Below are 13,151 nucleotides of genomic sequence, written 5' to 3' on the forward strand. Positions count from 1 at the left end.
TAGGTTAAAATAGTGCAGTGAATCCAACATTTCAAATGGAGACGTTCCCCACAAATACTCCATCCTCTTGGCAAGGTCCTCTATGGGGAGAAATGTTAGAGCGTCGACGTCGTTAATTCTTCATCATCCCTGTATTTCTTTACCAGTCCCTGGTGTTGAATTTTGCGCCACGTGCTTTGGCAAAGATGAAAAACACCCATGGACATCTATTTCCTCCCCAAATACTCTGGCAATCGCTACCATGGCAGCTTTCTCAAAGTCTACAACCTCCTTCTTTGGTCGAGGAAAATGGCCAAGCTCGACCATTGTTCCTAATAAATTTTTTAAAGTTTGCGTACATGTTGGTTGTCCTTTCCGTCATTAGTGCATAAACACACGTGCGGACTACTACTGTCGGGTCAAAAAGTATAGATACTCGAGTTTAAGCTTTTATGGCAACGTAAAAGGTAGACATCATAATTTTACAAATTTATTCCTAAGTACATAAATGTACTCAACGGAATAATCACTGTCTGAGTATTCTGTAGTGATACCATTCAAGTTTATTGTCAATGGTTCAACTGGAGGCATATCAATCATATTGTCTCTTTCCCAATAATTATCTTCGATTATTCGTGAGTGGCTGATACATTTCTTCCACAATTCTGGAGTGACCGACCGCAGAGCTACTTGGCAGAGTAAATTCGTTACTTCCATTGATCTTCCTTTTTCTTCCTGGTTTGCCATATTAACACTAGCTGATTTCCCCTTAACGTAAGCCCAAATCAGCTCAATTGGACTAAGCTCTTAGTGAGTTTCACAGTCTGAGATAACAAAAACATACTATTATCAAGTTAAGTAATACAGTTCAATTACGTTTCTAAATTAAAAGGTAGGACTGAAACCATTTTAAAGATATTTTCCAAAAAAAAACAACATTCCTTTTTTTGCATACTGACCGCGTTGCAAGGCACGGGTATAGCTGCTACTATCACTTAATTGCAAGTTTCCATTACATACTTTTGTTATTCAACTACAGTATATTTTTAACGTTATTATAGGGAACGGTCCCATCCCTGGTCATGTTAATATCTAACATCAAACTGTTGTTAGAGTCAAACAGTCCGTCTGAGGAAGCCGCCAAGAAATCATTTTGTCATCAAACAAACCACACGGCTGGACCTTTTAGTTTTGTAATTTTCTCCATAGTTTGATAGGGCCACATTGGACCAAACTGGAATTCTAGTTCGGCAGTGTTTTTTCTGTAGTTGAAAGACTTTCTTTTCCCTCTGTTGACTTGCTTTCCACCACAGAACTTAGCAACAAGGGACATGTAGTTCTCTGCTAAGTTGCTTGTTTGATTATGCCACAACGAGGACGCTTTCCGAAGGAGCGGTTTTAGAGCTATCTCTATTTGTTTAAGAACATTTACAGTTGGACCTTCAATCACGTTTTGGGTGTCAATCGCCTTACAAAAGTAGGCCTTACAATTCGTATGGTCACCAAATACATGAAACGGACCGTTTTTTATGAATTATTTTAGGTCATCGATGTTTTTCTCTGAGGAGTAATGTGTTATCGTTCCTCGCACATGTTATTGCATGTGTTATCGTTGCCTTTAGTCTTTATATAGTTGTCGGGGTTAAGACTCGTTTTTCAGCTGTCCTCTCCTCCCTCATCCTGTAAAGTCGTTTCGTTTTTTTTTATCATGTGGTTGCTACATTCAATCTTCACCACACACCGGTCACATGGCACCATTTCAATTACCTTTCGATCGCTGAAATCCCCATTAACGATTATCTTTCTGTACTGTAGGCCGTGGATTTTTAAATGTAAACATTGAAAACAATAAACATCTGTCTTGACCTTATTTAAAGTTAACTAAACCATATGTAGTCAAGATAGACTAAAAGATATGACACTGTCTATATGGCTATTTGGTATTTGTAGCTTTGCTGAAGTATTGTCTTAAATTTGAGTAATGCCGAGATTAAATTTCAGGAAGGAAACGCACTGAAACGATTTTTTAGTATCTTACTATGAGAACAGTTAAATAGTTTTGGAAATGGACTTGAGACTTTCAAAAAACATAAAATCTTCGTCTTCAGTATTCTTATTTAGTTCCTTTTCTTTTTTAGTTTTTCTTCCGTTTCGCCGATAGTCAAAACAACATGCTAGTTAGGTCCACGATTTTAAATCATTTAGGTCACGTGGTTTCCTTGCAAAATCTGATGGAGTGCAAATAGCAAATGTCAAGAGATAATTGGAGACTATACGCCGTTGAGAGGGAGTCATCCTATTATGCAACGGCCCTTTAGTCCATAGGAAAAGAAGGGTGCGCATAACCCCTAAGCAAACCAGATGCATGTAATCAATTACAAAAGACTTAACCAAATTCATCCCAGGATTTTTGTCAACGGAGTGGATCTAATTTGGCAGCTTTTGTCTACTCGGTTTATAAATTTTTCATGGGTACGTTGATCTTCGTCCATCTCTAAAAACACTCTTATGCTCCAAAGTTATCACCCTCTATAAAACAATTAACAATTATTTTCCTCATAATTTTTTTAGTTTTGAACAGCCGCCATTTTGAAATGACTTTATGAAACTTGACCATTTTAAACCCAGGCCGAGATAATGTATTCAAGCACTTGTGTGCAAAATTTCATGAAAATCGGTTCAGGCATTCGGTCGTTATAGCCAATTCATGGGGACCCAGCATCCTCTTACGGCCGCCATTTTGATGACGTCATTACGGACGACCGAGGTCCTTAAAAATTGGGGTCTGGGCGTTTTTAGGTTCAGAAACTTGTATATACTATAACCACCTAAAATTGTAGCCTCTGCGCCAGAACTGAAATATTCTGCCACTATAAGCAGCTATACGACCCCACTATAAAGGTGATTAAACTTAAAGAATTAAGATAATGACTTGGTCTAACTCAGACGTAAACATCTACCACCATTTTGTTCATTTGTTTTCTTTTCTTGGTTCTGGATGATGGATGCTAGGATTGGGAATGCTGGGATTGCTCGCTAGCCAGAGTCAACGCCATGCTTATTTCATATCTACAAATCCTTGTACTAGGCTATATTAAATGAGACAATTTTTTTTAGCCATTTCTTACATTATTAGTTCAAGCTGACCTTAAATTTACAAGCAATGGTATTTCTGTTACTTTTAATATTGAATAACAATTTTATCTCCAATGTGTAGTCAGAACGGGAAGCTCAAGAGCTTCCCGTTCTGATCCCTTGAGTGCCTTTTGGGGAACAACATTGCCACACCGTTTTGACTCTTTGATCTGTCAAATTAATTAATTGAGGAATATTTATTTGATATTTATAACGAAGTACATCAGCTGATGTCTCATAATTGCATTGCTATATTATTATGTATTAAAACGTTTGATCGCCAGAAAATTGGATTATTTGCATGTGTAATACTATATACTTTTAGGAGGAATCGTAACAAAAGTAACTAATAATTCAAACAGTGCAGACCTTTAACATTTATAATACATTTAAATATAATAAATAAATAAATATAATAATAAATAGGGCCTACACTGTTTTACTGATAATTAATTAGGTAGTTACTTTATTTACGATTCCTCCTAAAAGAATACTACACATGCAAATCAAATTTTCTGGAAATCAAAAAGTTTTTTGTAAATTTGGATTATTAACAAAAAATTGTTTTAAAATATATTTAAAATTTTGTTTTAACCCTTTTAAGTTAAAAAAATAAAATGTTTTAAATTAGTTCAAAAATTATTTTAAAACATTTATAAATCATTTTAAAATGATTTCAAACGTAATTTAATCTAAAAAAAAATTAAAAGAATATAAGTGATGAAAAAAAATATTTTTAAAACATTTTTTTCTTAAAAACATAAATGTTTTAAAATTATGTCAAACTATTGTTCAAATCATTAAAAACATATTTTCCTCTAAAAATTTCTTTTTAAAAGGTTTTTTCGTAAAAAATGTTTTTAACAAGATATTGTTGCTACTTGGGCATACTTATTCACAACCAAGTCTCCAATCTAATGAAGAAGTTAGAACAAGGTTTGGAAGAATAGTGACACCTGTGAAAAGATACGAGGGCAACTAAAAGGGAGAGATGTTGTACTATTAAGCAGATGTTATAATTAACATCTGTTGATTTATTGACTTATCATTGTAAATATTTTGAAGGTACTGGCTTTATAACTGAATCTAAATAAATAAATAATATACTTTTGAAAAAAAACTAATGAATTCTCATTAATTTATATACTGTACGGTATTAAAACAAAAATCAACATGAGTCGCATAATAATCGAGTGATGTTTCAATGTTTCATCAAGAATAATAGGCAAATACCATTAAACATTTTTTTTTGTAAAATATTTTTTAGATGAGGGTAGGGACCTTGATAAAACACAACAATGAATCATATAGGTAGTCTATAAACTGGAGAAAGTTTAATTGTTTAAATAAGACTTCTTACAACACAATTGAAATAAAGATATTATTATAAGGCGAAGTTAATAGCTGAGCAATCCTTCTACATTTTTCTATAGGAGAGAGTAGGACCTGCCATAAGTGGGCAAGGAGCAGGATGAGCTGCAACAGTAGTCTTATAAATAGTCAAGAAGTAATCAGCAAACAAGTCGCAATTTTAGGAAAAAAATGACGGGATAGTTATATTTAGTCCATTAGCTAGCCCATTAAACGATGCCAAGTTTAAGGGTTGATTTGTATAGGGCAACATTTAAAATAATGAAAAAATCTCGTCCAAAGCCTTATTAATAATTAAATAAACGAAGACTGGTGCGTTAAGGGAGCATTTGAAAGTTGAAAGTATTTATATGGATAATGACAGTTTATCGTATTCCACTCATTTTTCCTGAATCATTTTGATTACTTGCTTAGTTAAATCTATTATTAAGTTTAACAATCATCCAGACAATTAAAACAAATAATTCAATAATGTTGGGCCAACCTTCACCATCGCCCTCTGGACCTGCGTGGAACAATAATGGGTCTGGAAGGGATGTCTGCGTCATCGTGCACAGTCTGCGTACGTGCGACGTAACGTGGTGACTCATCTGCCTGAGGAATTCTCTTTCTGAGCACCGTCCCAAGGCCAAGTTCTCCTGGGCCTTAAGGATCTGGTGATCCTGGAAGACCCATCTCCTCCTTCTTCCAAACAACAGATCACTCAATCCTTAAATGGTCCCTCACCGCTCCACCGGCGATAGCACAGAGTGCATCTAGCATTAGGAAATGCATTATGCTGATTATGTGAGGTAGTTCAAATAAGTTGAATTGAATGGAAAATAAATTAAAATATATATAATTGAGTTTGGGGTCTTACTTAATCGTATCTGGCGGTTATGTACCCAATTGATACCCTGCAGTCTGGGCAGGTCCTAGGCATCCTAAAAGGCAGCTCCAAAATATCCCCTCCTGGTGTTGTCACAGACTCATAGAGTTGTTAGAGCCTGATTAACAAAGGCTGGGAGGCAGTTACTGCACAGGATATTTTGACCACAGGGTGATGCCGTCCTGTCTGCCTTGCTTACCAGGCTAACGTAGCAGACTGTGTCACTGTCGAGTGCCTCGACACATGTAATGCTGTTTCCCCGGTTGCCAATTGCTTTAAGGAGGTCCTGGGTCTCCCTTTCAATCAATTCCATGGGAATTACCTCCCCCGGCCTATGGGTTTTTGGGTTCTTAGATATTCCTAATGGGCGTTCCTTGAAATGTGGACCATTTTTGTGCTTAATTTAGGCTGTATCGGTTTGGGGTTAGGTTGTGGCAGCCGCACAGACACACCGCCTAAATTTTATAATAGTATGGATTATGAGAAATAGTTATGAATGAACCTGATATTTGTATTGGCAAGCCTATAATAATATTAAAAATTTGGTTTTCCGGATGTAGATTAACATCTAGGGCGGAATTTAGAAATTCATTATGTCTGACTGGGATAATTATGAATTACTTTTATTTAAGCACTGATCTTGGTTGTGTTACTTGCTTTTTAAACAGTAGAAAATCAACATGATTAGGCATAATTATCGAGTGATGTTTCAATGTTTCATCAAGAATAATAGGCGAATAGCAGTAAAAATTTTTGTTTATAATATTTTTTAGATAAGGGTAGGGACCTTAATAAAACACAACAATGAATCATATTAGGTAGTCTATAAATTGGAGAAAGGTGCAGGATGAGCTGCAACAGTAGTCTTATAAATAGTCAAGAAGAATTCAGCAAAAAAGTCACAATTTTAGGAAAAAAAGACCGGTTAGTTGTATTTAGTCCATTAGCTAGCACTTTAAACGATGCCAAGTTTAAGGTTTGATTTGTATACGGCAAAATTAAAAATAATGAATAAAATCTCGTCCAAAGCCATATTAATAATTAAATAAACGAAGACTAGTGCGATAAGGGAGCATTTAAAAGTTAAAAATATTGATATGAATACTAACGGTTTATCGATGTTTAATCTAGATTGCTCGATTTAGAGCAACGGGTACACTAATTATCAACTCATTTTTCCTGAATCATTTTGATTACTTGCTTAGTTAAATCTATTATTCAGTTTAACAGTTGTCAGGATGATTAGTGTAGTATAATTTGTAATATGGAATTTTGAAATAGGTTCTATCTGTAAAATGAGTTTCCGAAAGAAACAATACGTCTAATTTGTGTTGAGTAATGAATAATTGAACCTCTTGGCTATGCTGAGCCAAGCCATTAGCATTCCAAAAAGCCACTTTAAGGAGAATATTCATTTTAGGCGGGCAATAACGGTGGTAAGAAGATTAAGTAAATTTTTAATCTGTTCTGGTTGTTTAGATAGTATGCTCTCAAAACGTAAGAAACAGTTTTTATACTACTCCAAAATACACATACCTACGTAAAGTGGCTTATCAAGAATGGCTTCAAGGAGAAATGAGTTATCGATTGATTGTATAATGCTGTCTTCAGCTTCCGCCAAACAGCAAGCTTCCAGCAAATGCTCATCGTCAATGTAGTTTCCGAATGACATCGTTTTGCTTATTGGAGTGTAGGGAACTTGATGCCTGTTATGTATCAAGAAATGAGTACATATGTTTTATTTATAACATCTGTCAGATGACTGTTTATGTTATTATGTTTTGTTTACTTTTTAGTTTAGTCTGATCTGTGAGTTCAAAAACTTTGGTTTTGTTAATTATGTTTCAATATACTAAACTGGCGACGAGGATGGGATAATGATGGATCTCAATAAGCCTGATTAATTGGATAATGATGGATCTCAATAAGCCTGATCGTTTTGACCCCCATACGAATCCTGCAAGTGTCGCACAGCGTTGGGGTACGTGGGTTAAGTAATTTGAGAGGTATGCTTTAGCTGCAGACATTACCAATGATGTAAGGAAAACAGCACTACTACTTAATCTAGCTGGTGATGATGTGGCTTACATTTTTACTCTCCCGATCTGCTGATTGTGACCTTTGACGCTGCGTATGTCCTGGCTTCACAAAGCATATTGGTCATATGGAGGTCCACAATTTCAAAGAGCCAACACCATAAGTGCTATCATGCCTCGTCACACGAGTGTGCACAGCAACCTTCCCACCGGCAGTGCTAGGACACCCAAATCATGCACAGGGGAAAAAGCACTGGGGCTTTGTTGAAGCCATGTTACACTCAGGGTCAAAGGCCAAATCAGCAGATCGGGAGAGTTGTGGGTCATATGGAGGTCCGCAATTTCAAAGAGCCAACACCATAGGTGCCATAATGCCTCGTCACACGATTGTGCACAGCAACCTTCCCACCGGCAGTGCTAGGACACCAAAATCATGGACAGGGGAAAAAGCACTGGGGCTTTGTTGAAGCCATGTTACACTCAGGGTCAAAGGCCAAATCAGCAGATCGGGAGAGTTGTGGGTCATATGGAGGTCCGCAATTTCAAAGATCCAACACCATAGGTGCCATCATGCCTCGTCACACGAGTGTGCACGGCAAACTTCCCACCGGCAGTGCTAGGGCATCCAAATCATGCACAGGGGAAAAACACTGGGGCTTTGTTGGCACCTATGGTGTTAGCTCTTTGAAATTGGTGACCTCCATATGACCCATATGCCTTGTGAAGCCAGGTTACACTCAGGGTCAAAGGTCACAATCAGCAGATCGGGAGAGTAAAAATGTAAGCCACATCCTCACCAGCTAGATTAAGTAGTAGTGCTGCTTTCCTTACATCATTGGTAATGTCTGCAGCTAAAGCATACCTCTCAAATGGCTCAATCCACGTCTCCAACGCTGTGCGACACTTGCAGGATTCGTATGGGGGTCAAAACGATCAGGCTTATTGAGATCCATCATTATCCAATTAATCAGGCTTATTGAGAACCATCATTATCCCATCCTCGTCGCCAGTTTAGTATATTGAAACATAATTAACAAAACCAAAGTTATTGAACTCACAAATCAGACTAAACTAAAAAGTAAACAAAACATAATAATATAAACAGTCATCTGACAGATGTTATAAATAAAACATATGTACTTATTTCTTGATACATAACAGGCATCAAGTTCCCTACACTCCAATCAGCAAAACGATGTCATTCGGAAACTACATTGACGATGAGCAGTTGCTGGAAGCTTGCTGTTTCTGGATTAAAAATTTTACATATTGAAATCAAACTACTTAGAAAAAATTCCTTTGCATTTGGGGAAGTTGGGATATCGTTCCAAAGTGGACAGATCCTGGCTTATGACTGTGAACACACCACACTCTTGGCAGCATGTGATTGTTGTCTTGTGTAGGCTTGTGGACTTGAAGGAGCTCATGGATCTGACTGATCCGTTTGAAATGATCTACCCGAACGCTGCTGAAGACGAAACTGAAGAAAAAAGGTGCCCTGAACAACTAGATGTGGGAGTGTTTCTAAAGCAATATATAGAAGAGCAGCTGAGTTTTATTTTGTTAATGTTTTGACTTTAGTTACTATGGAAACAATTTAAATTTGTGAACTAATACTAAAGAAAGAAAGTTAATAAATTGTAGAATAAATAAAGAGTTAAACTTGTATCATCTATCTTTCAACTAACACAACACACACACACACACACTTTTTGGCTGTAAATAATATTATTAAATATTTTGCCTGCATTGTAAAAAAATAAATTTAGCGTCTTAATGCTTATTAAATATTTAAAAATGTTATAAAAGTCTTTAAATATGTTAAAAATTAAAAGATTTTAGAATGAATCTTTTAAAATTAAATTTACTGCATCCACAAAATGTTAGTAAAAATATTTCAAATGTAAAAAAAAACATTCTTGTTGATTTGTCATTCAAACATTTTTCTAAACTGTAAAAAAATCAATTTATCGTCAAACATTTTATGAAGTCTTTAAAAATGTCAAAAGTTTGCACAAATCTTTCAAAATGCAAATAAATGTTTCTATTGATTTAATATTCAAGGGGTTGTAACATGAAACAAAATTGTAGTTCAAATAAAATATAATGTTCATAAATATAAGAATACATACATGTATAGAAGTTATTGATTTAATCTTAAAAATCAAAAAGACAAAATAATTTTACACATAGACTGAAATTACTTCAAATGGTTAAGAGATTGAATTTAGAAAATGTTTATATAAATTCAACACCCTTGCCTTTGCCGAGGTACTGGATAGACATTTGTTGTTCCTCCGCCTGGTTGTAGCAGTCTATGGTGTACTCAGTCAGCAACTTCTTAAGTGTACGAAGGCGGGAACCAACTCTTTTCTGGATTCCCAATGAATTCCAATTTTATATTTACATCATTGCCATAAGGTTTGGCATCTCTTGTTGTTGGTTGTGAGAAAGAGTCTCCGTCGCCTAGGAGTTTGGTGTAGCTGACGCCTCTTTCACGCTGAGAACGTTCGAAGATTTTTGTAATACCGACTGACTCCATTCCGCCACTCGAACCCAAATAATGTTTCATACATCCTTCATGACGAAGGTTATTATGCTTGGTACAACCTTTACAAACCTGACTGTATTTAGAGAGCACCTCCACATCTAATACTTTACCAGTATCGAAGGACGTAACAATTAGAATTCCATCCAGAGATGTATATCCCCTTTTCTGCCACGTCCCGTCAAAGGCAGCTGCGATATCTGTTTTGTCTGAGTTTTCTTTCATAGATTCAAAGGCTGCCTTTTTCATTGATTGATATGCAACTTCTTGTAAAACTTCTTTCAATACTTAACAATGTGACTCAAATTTTGTAGGAGGAGGTGGCAGATTCATGAGTGCGCAAAATGTCTGTGAACCTGCTAGGCCTACAACGCATAGCGTAAACGAATCGAGTTGTGGGCGGAAAACTCAGATACGTAGTTTGAAATTCAACATCATTGCTTAACTTGGATTTGTTGCTCTGATTTCATAAAACTGGGTTGCTTTTCCGAGGGATTGCTACTAACGACATCTTCTCCGGATCTTCCATGGCTTCTGCGTCGGCAGAGTATTCAAGTTGTCGATCTTCCGAGGCTTTTCCGTTGGTGGAGTTTTTAAGTAGTCTTGCCACAAAATGTTTGTGCTTACAAATTGAATTGGTGTCTAGGAAAAAGTTCGGGCAAGAACATGTGTAGGTGTGCAGAAGAATTTTACAGCAGTAACACTGTTTGATTGGATCACAGGTAAAACATGGATTTTCTTCTTGTTTTACCAAAATAAACTTGACCTTTTTTTTGTTTTCAACAAGGTTTTCGCCAGATTGTGAATGTACTATGCTCAGGCCTTGCAAGCTTTTTTACGTGCCTCTAATATGTTTTTGATTTTTTCCAAGGCCGAAGTATAAGATGAAGCCGTCTCTTGTAGGCAATGCACCTTTCCAAGTACCTCATTAATCCACTAATCGAGTCATCAAGTCTTCATATCTGACGCCCATCAAAATGGAAGTACCTTATAACTTTATGCATTGACTCTAATTGCATATTGTTAGTAACAGGCGAGCCTGTAGCAGTATGCCCACTCTGATACATTTCGTGAATATCTCTCCAACCAATACCTTTTTTAAATCCGTCAAATTAACTAAGCAAATTGGATCGCGGCAAAATGGTAATCACAGATACGTCATTCTTGTCATGAACAATCATGGTAAATTGAAAATTCCAGGCACAAATACAACATTCACGCATAATGCCCGTTTTATAAAAACTCTAGTATAATTCCCAGATTTCCCGTGGGGGGCACATCATTTAAACTTTCACCCTTTTCCACATTAGTAATTTTCCTTTTCTTAGCATTCCAAACACCATTTTCTGATTCTAAAAATTCATAATTATTATTGTCTTGTACAAATGTACCACCATCTTTACGTATTAAAGTCTGTTGTAAAGTGGGCACATCATCTAAACTTTCACCCTTTACCACATTAGTAATTTTCTGTTTTTTAGCATTCCAATTTTTATTCTTAGATTCTAAAAACTCATATTTAGTTATACCTTGTAAAAAGACATCACCTTTTCTAGTTAATGTCTGTCCCAAAGTTGATACATCATCTACAAACTCCCCATCTTTAACATTACCAATTTTACGGTTTACTATATTGTAAAGGGGCGCTACAAATAGTTTTGGTTAGGGCGAAGACAGGGTCAAAAATGGGCCTGATTTATCACTTGGTTGTCACTTAAACATGACAAAATAAAAATATCAGCTGATATTGTAATATCTTGGCACTGAGACGCCCATGTGACTTCTCTCTTTCTACTCTGTGGGTCTCCCTCAATCTAGCTTACTATTCAGGTCGGAAACAAATTGGGGGGAAAGTATTATCTCATTATTTAAGAACCTTAAAATGTTTTAGGTAGGCCTATGAACTTTTATAATCATGGGGACTAACGAACTTAACATATAAGGCCTAGCTAAGTAAAACAGTGCAGTTTTTATTTAATATTAATTAGCAAGTCAACATTAATAAACTTCAGAGGCTTACCACTCTGTGTTGGTCCTGCAGACTTTGAAGTTGATGGGAGTGAAGTGAACTGGTTTATCAGCTCCTGTTTGAAATGTAGGCATAACCCGGGGCTAATACGCTCTCCTAAAGCGAGCGTAGCAGGGATTGTTCTAGGTGACACAGCAATGGTGTCATCTTCATCTGATGAGTAGATTCTCCGATTCATCTTCCTCTTCCTCTTCCCACTGTTGGATGAAGACTCAATGGCCAGATCACTGGTGTATTCTGCTTGGCTACAGTTCTTTCGAGCGGTTAAGAATGAGTCTGAAAAATAATCGATAAATATAAATAGACTATAATAAAATAGATGACAACCATTGTAAATAAAACATAGTACAAGTTTGTTTTGTAGCTAAAGCTGTGACACAACTCTCACTCTCACCCCTGTTGTCTCCTGAGGCAAGCGTTCCGCTACAGGGGTGAACAGTTCTAAATAGTAAGTGAAAGTATGAGGCTTACATGAATGTTTAAACCTAAGACTATTCTATGAAAATTTAATACTACTTGCCGAATGCCAAGTTAAAACGTTTTAATTTATGCATTCATTTTTGAGTTTAAATTTTGCTTTAAATTTAATATATACCTAACTTTGTGCAGAGTCTTTGAAAATTTGAGTAGTTGTAACTAGTTAACTTAAGTATTCACTGCAAATATTAAAACCACTGTCTAAGTTTTGTACATAACATAGTACCATTTGCATTCGTTGTATATATTAAATTTAATGTCTGGGTGTGAATAGTCCTTAAAAATATAAAAGTAAATGTTTATATTCAAATGTTTTGCACACATTGCAAATATAAATAAGACTCTGGAAAAACCTTTCAAAATGAAAAAAAAAACTTCTTGGTGATTTGGATGTTCAAATGTTTATCCTGCACTGCATTAATTAAATTTAATGTCTGAATATGTACAAAAGCTTTCAAAATAAAAATGAAAAGGTCATGAGAATTTGACATTTAAAAATTATTTCCATTACTGTAAATAATATTATTAAATATTTTGCCTGCATTGTAAAAAAATAAAAATAGCGTCTTAATGCTTATTAAATATTTAAAAATGTTATAAAAGTCTTTAAATATGTTAAAAATTAAAAGATTTTAGAATGAATTTTTTAAAATTAAATTTACTGCATCCACAAAATGTTAGTAAAAATATTTCAAATGTAAAAAAAAA

This window comes from Macrosteles quadrilineatus, unplaced genomic scaffold (assembly GCF_028750875.1).
Source record: "Macrosteles quadrilineatus isolate MER2022 unplaced genomic scaffold, UCM_ALF_1.0 Scaffold_2__2_contigs__length_208266976, whole genome shotgun sequence".
Lineage (NCBI taxonomy): Eukaryota > Metazoa > Arthropoda > Insecta > Hemiptera > Cicadellidae > Macrosteles > Macrosteles quadrilineatus.